The following is a 9,721-nucleotide window of genomic DNA, read 5'->3' on the forward strand; positions in this document are numbered from 1 at the left end:
CCATAAAAAGTTATTGTCATTTTGTAACAGACTCACTGCCCAGCCACATTCTTTCAGACTATGTAAGCAGGTTAAAAGACCTCAAGATCACAGTGCATCCTTCTGTTCTCACTCTGGGAGCTAAAATTCTCTTCACTTGTGGAAATGTTGCGAGATTTTTATTTTTCAAGTCATCGAAGAGCACAGAGTGTCTTAAAATAAAAAACCACAGAGAGAAATCCAGAAAAGTGCCTTGTATTTAAAGGTTCTGCACATACAAGAATCAAAATACATACAAAATGTGAATTTTCCACATTCTAAAAGTTATTTGTGTGTCTAAATTCTTTTTTGCTTAGAGGAGCTAAATGCAAAAAGACTTGAAAGGATGGGCCTTGAAGTGAGAGCTGTAAGTTCAGTGCTGCAGCTGGACAGAGCAGCAACACTGCAGGGACAAGTGGGGACAAGCCAGGCACACTGTCATTTACCTCCTGAAATTCCAGGCATTTCAACACTTAAAATCCTGTGACCTGTAAAATGTTTGTCTTATCTAACCCTCAGAAGCCTTCAGAGTTTCTCCTTCAGCAGTCAGAAGGTTTGACTCAGCACACAAAAGTGCATCTTATTTGCAGTGAGATAACTCCACAAGCAGAGTTAACATTAACGGAGAAGAACCAAGTCCAAAGTCTGTTCTTATAACACTCATCAGACTTCAAAGAGCCACAGCTCCACTGGCCCAAATGTACCTGCAGATGTATTAACATGCACTCAAAAGCGCTGTGAGCTCACACAGTGAAGCAAGACCATTTATAACCCTTCCAACCCGTGTTCCACCCAACCTAGGGAGCTTCAGCCTTCACACTTCTTTTTGAAAAATGGGCTGCAACAGGAGAACTGCTCATGAGCACATTATCAGTTGCTTGAAACTCAGCCTAGCAAAACAAGCAAAACAAACACTCCCTGAAAGATTAATGCAGCATTTGCTGACTGGCAAGCTTGCTTTGGATGTAGTACAGCAGTGCTGACTGCAGACAGCCAGGCTCCATTACTTCATAGACCTGTCTAGCAGCAGGAGACACATCGGGTGGCAGGTACCAATTCTCAGATCACAGAGATCCTACCGAGTGAGGGATGTCATGGGCTGTGCACAGCTCTCCAAACGGGTGAGCCATCCCTGCAGCAGGGGGTTAGCAATGTGCAGCGTTACTTTTTCCCTTTGCTGTTTCTGCATCTTCAGCATCTTGAGCCATGGCAGTCCGCATGCAAGGGTGAGCTGCTGAGTTTCTGAGATGAACATAGACACAAAGACAGCTCCACACTGTGTTTGTAGTATCTCCCTTTATCAGGACATAAGACCAAACATTTTCTGTTTACAAATAAGAAAGCCCAGTGAAGCTTTGTACTCATATTAACAAGGGTGAGGGTATTCCCAAAGGCAGGCGAGTGCACATGTGTGGGTGTGTGTATATATAGACATCAAGCAACTCTTGGATGCATCAACAAGTTACTGGGATAATGCTAAAGAATTAGCAGTTAAACACAACAATTATCTTCTAAGCTTTGCCTCAGACAGTCAATAATCTTGTCCCAGTTAATGCAGCTGGCAAAATTCCCATTCAAAAGGGCAGGACTCTCCATTAGACTCTTGAACAACTGCACAAAGAAAAGTGATACACAGGTTAGCAGAGATGCATGGAGCAATCCAGCCATGGATTTCCCACATTTTGGCACTTGTTTTTTTATTAGTTATGTTAGTTAAGTGTAAGAAAGCATGGCATGGATGATAAGCCCTGGAAAACTTCTGAAGTCCAGTTTGTGCTCTTTAACTGGGACAACTGGAATTCTGAATGGGAATGATGTATACACTCTCCAGAGAGAAAAATGCCCCACAGGATTTTCAAATTCACAAAAGTGAATCTGTATGTAATTGTGGCCATAGCTACTTCTGATTAAGTCCCATCTAGACAAAAGAACCCATTAGCAAGGCACCCCTCCTCTACTTTTTAAAGATAAAATTAGTTTGATTCAGATATGCAGTCACAGGTACTTTTTTAGCTAAAAATGGAGAGGGGTTGTGATAGACCGCTATTTTCTTCCTATATCATTTATTCATGGCAAGGCACTGACAAGACACTGACAAGATCACAGAAGGATTTGAGGTGTCCAGGTACCAGAAAGCCACAACTTTATTTCCTTTCAAGATCCATTAAACTCTTCCACATAATTTTTTGTTTTACCACTATTTTGTAAAGATACCTTCAAGATGCAAAACAAACCTAGATGAGTTGCAAGCTAAGACAAACCCTTAAAACCCTTAAAATTAGTTAAAAATCTAGGCAATGTTTCATCAACAAATGCTTTGAAGTCAAAAAAAAAGCTTATCCCAACACTGTTTGTTTTCAAATCTTTCCTTCTACTTGCATTTTTTCAGATATTCAGGTAGATGCCCCTTCTTCCCTGCCACTACTTGACCTGAAGCAGGGAGCAGTGTCTCCAAAGCCATGCTCCATGCAGGCAGACTGGACAGGAAATGAAGGCTGGGATTCTTCTGCCTGCTCTGTCAGATATGCCAAGCAGTTTGTGGAATTCCAGAGGCATTTGTCCAACAGGAGAAATACTTGACTCCAGCTTCCTGATCTGCACATGAGGAACAAGTATTTCCATGATAGTCTCCAGTTCAGCAGACCTGAAAGCAGAGGATTTATTACACACAAGATGAAGAAGCCTCTCCTTTGATCATTTATACAGCGGTCTGTGAATGAAGGCATTCAGAGCCCAGCTCCAGCACACTCTGAAATATTCATGGACACAGCCAAAAACAATAACCAAACATTGGTTGGAGAGCAGATCCTCTGCTGGGGGACATCACACGGCAACTTACTTGGCTTTGGTGGGGAAACAACAGTTTACACAAGCTAAAAATGTAATCTTTTTGCACATGGAGCTCTTCTTTTTAAACCATGCCTTGATACACATCTGTGAGCCAGATAATAAACACTGCAGATAAATCACTGGAAGGTTTAGAGAGCTCTATGTGCTCTCTCAGACTTTCGGTTGTAGAGCAGAGGCCAGAAGTCAGCACTGATTATACCTCAGTAGCAACTAACCATTATAAATATCAAAGTTACACTCATTTGGACAATTTTTTGGAGCTTTCTGTTTTGTTTCTGGAGGGCTTTCTTCAGACCTCTGCATCTTTTATACTGTGGTACTTAGATACTTATACCCCATGCTTGTGTAGGGCTGGATATCCCACTGAGCCTTGAAAGATCAAAAAAGGACTGTGAGAACATTTCTTTCTCCTGTACATCAAACAGACATCTCCATGATGTCCACAGCGAGTTTTCCCCATGACCCAACCCCTCATTCAGCCATGGCCTGTCCCAGAACTGGAACAGCACCTGCAAGTTATTGTCACCTTGAAAGGAATCATTACACACCCCAAGCTCTTGGGGTTTTAAGGAGTAGGGAAGTCCCAGTCAGCTGGAGCTACCCAAGGACATGGATATTTGTTGAGAAGTTTTCTTTGACACTTGGCTGAGGTGTAGTTCTGAAGTGACCTTCTTGGAAGAGTTACCACAGCTCTTCATTAACAACAGATTTTTCAGAAGGACATAAAAAATGAGGTGGTGGACAACTTCTAAAAGAGGTGAGCTTTGGAGAACCCTAAGTGGCAAAAAAAGGCAAGGACAATAATCACCTCCAGTTCTGTTCTGAAACACAAAAAAGGCACTCCCTTAAAATTTAAGTCACATTATCATATCTGAGTTCCCACCTCTAAGTTCTCAGACTCACACTATTTTCTTCCAAAAACTGGTCAGCCATTGTCAGTATTTTTAACTTCTTAGTGGCAATCAAAAATTTTTTAAAGATAAATACTAAGAAACTGGTAAAGAGAAAAACCATCATTATTTTACCACCCAAATCCAACAGCGTTGTCTCAGGAGGCACCTGAAATTTTGCTTACATAAATACTGCAGGCTTGAGCTCATGCTAAGACAATCTCAACAACCTTTTAAGCTTTAGTAGAATAACTTGCATGTTATAACTTTATTCAGTCATTAGGACAGCAGTAATTTAAGACAGGAAATAAAGAGGAAAAAATTGCCTTTGCACAAGTTATTCTATTAAGGACTGGAATATTAATTCTATTGGGTACATGAGACCCTGTGCAACCATGGAAACCATGGCACTGGATCCATTCAGCCTCCAAAGCTGAGCTGGGGCCTATGGTTGCTATGAGAGGATATAGCACACACCCCTCAGCAGTTCTGGTTAGAAAGTTCTATTGTGTGTTTGTCTACACTTCATCTCAGCATAAGGCTATTTGTGGAACTGAGGTTAAGGAGAGGGTTCTGAAATCTGAAAACATACCTTTCAGATTAATTTAGGAAATCAGATGCTCTTTCAGAACAGTTTGGGGCTTATTTGTGACAATTTAACTGATATCTTTCCTTGTTCTGAAAAGATAAAAAGGGATATAGTGAATTTGACTTAGAGAAGTTAGAGATTCATTTATATTCCAGGAGCATATAAGTATCCTCTTCAAGCTCATCCTCAGCCCAGACATCCTACAGACAGCCTGCAGGAGTTGGTGGTATAGAAACATGCCACTGGTTTATAGTTTGTTTTGGTTTTTTTTAATTAATTGCAAAATTTAAAGAAAATTATAAATGTAAATCCTCTGAAACACAACTCAAAACTGTAGCTATTATTTAATCTATAATATTTTCTAATTGCAACAGCAATTACACGAAGAACAATAACATGGCAAATAAAACCATCTTGATGTACAATTTTAAAGCCTAAAAATCGAACAGTTTTCTAAAAGGTTTATGAACTCTCAGTTCAGGGAATGACATCTGTAGCAGGGTGGGGTGGAACAAAACTTTCCCTGTGAAAAACATGGAACTCACCTAAACCAACAGCACAACTTTTGTTTAAAGTGAGTTATTAAGCCTTCAAAGCAGGTGATGATCTCTGCACCACCTCCTCTGACAGCAGCTCCCCCTACACCAATTTTCCATGCTCAAGGTGCTGTCCTCAGACCACCTCTTCCCTCTCAGCATCAGAACATCCCCTACCCAAGCCATTCATATTCCAACTTTCTGTGTCACTGTCTCATTTCAAACCACTTTTCCTACCTTGCAGGACCCGCTCTCTCTGCAAAGATCGAGCCGTAGTTTGGTCTCGGTAACGTTCACCATCTGTCCCCTCTCCGTGCTGATGCCTCTCTTCCCCAAGACAAATTTTGCTGCTTCTACATATGCAGGATGCACCAGAAATACCAGAATATCCAACTTGAGAAAACTGAGCAGAGCTTCAATCTTCTGAGTCCAGGTGCCTCTTTTAGTGTGGTTGAAGTGTTCAGCGGATGACAGTGCTCGTTTCTGGGAATAACAGTCAAGAGCAGCCTTTCTGCTCAAGAAAGGCTTGGAATTGCTTCCAGCTTTACTGCTATCAGAAGGAGTTTTGATTCCTGTTTCATTTTAAAGTCTATAAAAAAGCCACCCAGTTTCCTCCAAGCTGTTGCAGGAGCATCTTGCTCGGTGTCACTCAGCGGCCCGGTGGCCACGGTTGAGCAGCTCGCAGGTGTTGCAGGTGTTGGATCGGTGGAGGTCAGTAGTTCACCTGAGGAATGTTCAGCAGATGGAGATGGCTCCCCTGGCCCTCAGACAGGCTGAGGAACATGCTCCAGACAAATATTCTACAATAACATCAGAGCAGGCAGAAGCTGTTTACCTGAAGGTGTTCAAAACTATACACTCAGCATCAAAAATGTTTATTCAGTTATGGCAGTAACCAAAATGGAGGAACCTTGTAAATTTTATACTTCCCTAGCAGATGGCAGAGCTGTTCTTCCCTTGCTTTTGTTTAGTGGACCATTATTTTGGAAGACCCAACTCCAAGGACAGTTTCTTTCTCTATGCAAGACTCATGTGTCCTGCAGAAGAAGCCAAAGTGGTTCAAATCTCTTTTTGGGCTACATGGCAAGACTGGTTAACAGAGACTGGTGTCACATCTCCTCAGGAAAAGTGTTCTCTGAAATTCCTCAGTGCCTCCTTTTTCATGTATGATTTTTCCAAATGTAATTGTAACACCTGCATCCTACTTCTGTATCACACTTTGCTCTTATCAAGCAAAAGTCTTGGTGCTTAAATGCTTTTCATGAAAGTGCTTTTGGAAAAGTCTGGTGTGAGAAATACCAGGCAAATGCTCAGCTCCTGATTTACAAAGGGTAGCAAATCCCTCAGCCTGAGCATTTGCCATTAATTTGCAAAATAAACATTCTTAGGAAAAGCAGAAGTTGTGAATGTGCAGGAGGCAGCAGGGAGAATGTCTGGGTTGGTGCCCTGGTTCAAACACCAGTACAGTCATGAACCACTGGAAAGACCAGGGGCCCTGTTTTGGGCACATCTCTGTTGTTATCTCCAAGGATCTGCATTGAAGGGCTGCCAGGAATTATGAATCCAGACATCCACTGCTGGTTTATCAGATATCTTAGCTTTGGGATAATGCACACCAGAATCCTCACTTTAAGCAAAACACAGAACCAGACAGGTGTCTTGTGGATGGCAAGGAGCACCAAGGATCACTCTGCTCATTCAGGATCAGCCTCATTTCAGAGACAGCTCAGAAGCTTCTGTTTGCAGCACGTTTGCAGCTATAGCCTTAAGGTTTCAGAGTGTGAATTACTGTGGTGACATGATGAGGCAGAGAGAAATGGCAGTGACCTGCAAGCTACTGTTTGGAAATGTTTTAACCCGTTCCTACCCACAGTCATGAGCATTTCTCACGGCTGAAAATGCATTGTACAGGTCATTAGGTGCCCTGCTTTAAGTAAGTCTTTGGAATTTGGGCCCATTGAGACACACAAGGAGAAATACTTTAAAGGAGTAAAAATTAGGAACAGAAAATTTAAACCAAGGGTTATTTTTAATATTAAAGTAGTTTTAATAATAGAGCCTTTTTCTTACTTTCTACCCAAACCACGTTTCACACAAAACAGTAGCTCTGAAAAACTGCATTTATCTATCAAGAAATGGAGAGAGAAGCTGCCATGTTTAGAGAAGGAATAAAGCTTAGGACTTCTACATTAGTGCTTAAGCAATATCAGAATCTCTCTTGGCTTTCTGATTTACTCACTAAAATTCAGCAGACTTCCTCACAGCAGGAAGTAAATCTCCATTCTGGATGGCAAGATCTCCACTCTGCTGAAGTCAAAGTAACTTTTCCCTATGATATAAAAAGAGAAAGAGAATTTAATCCTCTTCCGGTATTAGGCTTTTGCACCTAGTTGGGATTTGGCCATGCATTTATATTTTAATGTCTAAATTCTAACACTCTGGGAAATCATGCAAGTTCCAAAATTCCAATCAGTATGTAGGGATAGAAATTGTGATATCTGGCCTAGGTTCAGGTATTCCAAACTATCCCTACAATGTATGTATCCTTAGGCCCTCAGAGCTACGTAGGCAATATGGAATATTAGTGAAAGTAATTTAGAATTTTGGCCAACACAATTTTGGCCTATAGAACATCTTATAAATGTGATATATTTACATGTGATAGATTGATGTAATATATAAAACACATTAGCTCTTACTATATTTAATAAATGCAGAGAGCTAGCAATATCAAGATAGATTTATGATTTCCCCCATCCCAGTGATAATCAAAAAAGACTACTTGATTTAGACCATTTAGCTGACTTTTTTTTGGTCATTTTGTAGTTAATGTATATTTTAGTATATTCTCCCTTACTTTTAACAAAATTGTATAGGAGCAGACTAACACACAAATCAAAAAGTTGCCTGTTTATTACATCTTTTTAGGAACATGTTGGTATATCTCTATTCTGGAAAACATTTCACAGTTCAGTGATGGAAAATAGTTTGCACTTCATTTGTGCATGTACTAATTTTAGATTAAGCAGGACCACATAAATCCTGCTGAAAAATGATGCAATTAAGCCAGACCTATTTGTAAAGAGGACAACATGTGGCTGTAATTATAATGGCAAAGCTTTTGGTAACACATTGACTTATTAGCGCGCTAAGAGGAGTTTGTGCAACATGCTGAGTAAGTCTTTACAGGAATAAATCTTAATATTTCCCCTAAAGCCATTAAAAACCATCCTCTGTTGCATTTCTGATCAACTTCCAGGGTGATTTGCTTTTTCAAAACGGTCACTTTAGTTGTAAGAGCTGCGGTCAGTGTGTGCTGTGCCTACTGCTATGGTGGGAGTAGCTGTAGTTGCTCCATTTGACTTTTTTCAGAGCAAAACTCTTGCCCAAGAGTGGCTGGATGACTGGCACAAGCACCAAAGCTCTCAAGTCTATCTATTTAGGTGACCAATAATCTGTAAAGATTTATGGAGCTCATACTTCACTATGCTGTTGCAATTTAAATGAGGATTTCGATTTCTTAGCACATTTCTAAACCCTTGGCAGCCCCCGAGAGCAGTCAGTGCCTTCACCAACACAACCTGTGGTAAAAACTGACTATACACTCCTTGTCCTTATCCATGACCACAAAGACTGCGTCCACTATGATGCCAAGGAAGGCATCAGAGGAAAAGGAAAGCTAAGTTTAAGACCATTTTTAGCTGTTTAGAGCCAAATTCAATTTGCCATCTGTACTTCAGCAGAAGAAATCCACACTGTTCTGCAAGCATCTCTCCCTTCCTGCTGCCCACAGGTCACACTGTCCTTTGTGGTGACATATGGGAAGGATTTTGTGCTCTTGAGACACACCTGTCAGGGCAAGCAGGACAGAAGTGTCCTAAGCCATCCTATCCAGGACATTCCCTGGGACAGGGACCAGCAGTGTTGCAAGTTTCTAATTCTCACATTCAGCAAAAGCCCCTGCAAGCTCAGCTCCACGAAGTGTGTACTGAAGGCGAGTTAGGGCTCAAATGCAGGCTCAGGTCCTCATTTGAAGTGCAATGCACACATACCAAAACTCCTGCAGACAGCTTTTGGGACAGTGGTCCTTCTATCACCTCCTCCACATTCAAATGTTCATGTATGGTGGATGCAGAAGGAGATGTGAGAATCTCAGGATTCTCACTCTCTCCCAATGCCACCAGGCTGGCCAGTGATGGGGAGGCTCTTTCCAGCCCAGCCATGGAAGTCTGGCTGCCACATGCAAGAAAGAATTAATTTGTTAATCTTTCTCAAATTCTTCTTAAGGATGCTGTGGATGATAATCTGGGAGAATGATACAGCTTTGCCAATCACATGTGGAGCATTTACAGGTAAAAAAATAAAAAAAATCAGTGTAAATTCCAATCCCCAGCATTTCTGATTTGCTGCTTTATTCTTCAACATAACAGGAAAATCTTATTTTCATAGTTGCATGCCTAGCCCTGAAGTAGATCAGAAAGCCCCTCTCATCTCCAAAGGGCTCATTTCCTTCAGAATTAAGACACTGAGTCAGTTGTTTCTATACTTTCAGTGACCTTTCTTCCCCTACTAGCTGGGGGGCTTGATTCTTTCACAGGAGAACACGTAATATAAACATAATCATCCCTTTCACTTCATGGAACTCTTTGCTTCAGCAGGAGATTCCTTACTCTGATACATTTTTTTTTCTGATATGCTTCAGCTAAAGTAAGATCCATAGGAAGGAAAAAAAAAATATGGAGGGACCTTAAATGCTAACATCCATTGAAACATCATTTAAAGTGCACCTGTGTCTTGTCATTTCAAAATTAATATAAGGTAAGTTATGTGATCCCTTT

General features: G+C 41.0%; 1 long non-coding RNA gene across 2 annotated transcripts; it reads right to left on the reverse strand.

The window, feature by feature from the left end:
* Positions 1-218: 218 nt before the first annotated feature.
* On the reverse strand, positions 219-5,777 carry LOC107207957. 2 transcript variants are annotated; one of them, XR_004498523.1, is made up of 2 exons: positions 5,121-5,777; positions 219-2,662 (listed from the first exon to the last, which is right to left on the reverse strand). It is a non-coding gene; the product is annotated as an uncharacterized LOC107207957 (long non-coding RNA). The 2 variants fall into 2 exon arrangements; XR_004498522.1 differs by lacking the exon at positions 5,121-5,777 and adding an exon at positions 4,351-4,493.
* Between the last annotated feature and the right edge of the window lie 3,944 nt (positions 5,778-9,721).

This window comes from Parus major, chromosome 8 (assembly GCF_001522545.3).
Source record: "Parus major isolate Abel chromosome 8, Parus_major1.1, whole genome shotgun sequence".
Taxonomy (NCBI): Eukaryota; Metazoa; Chordata; class Aves; order Passeriformes; family Paridae; genus Parus; species Parus major.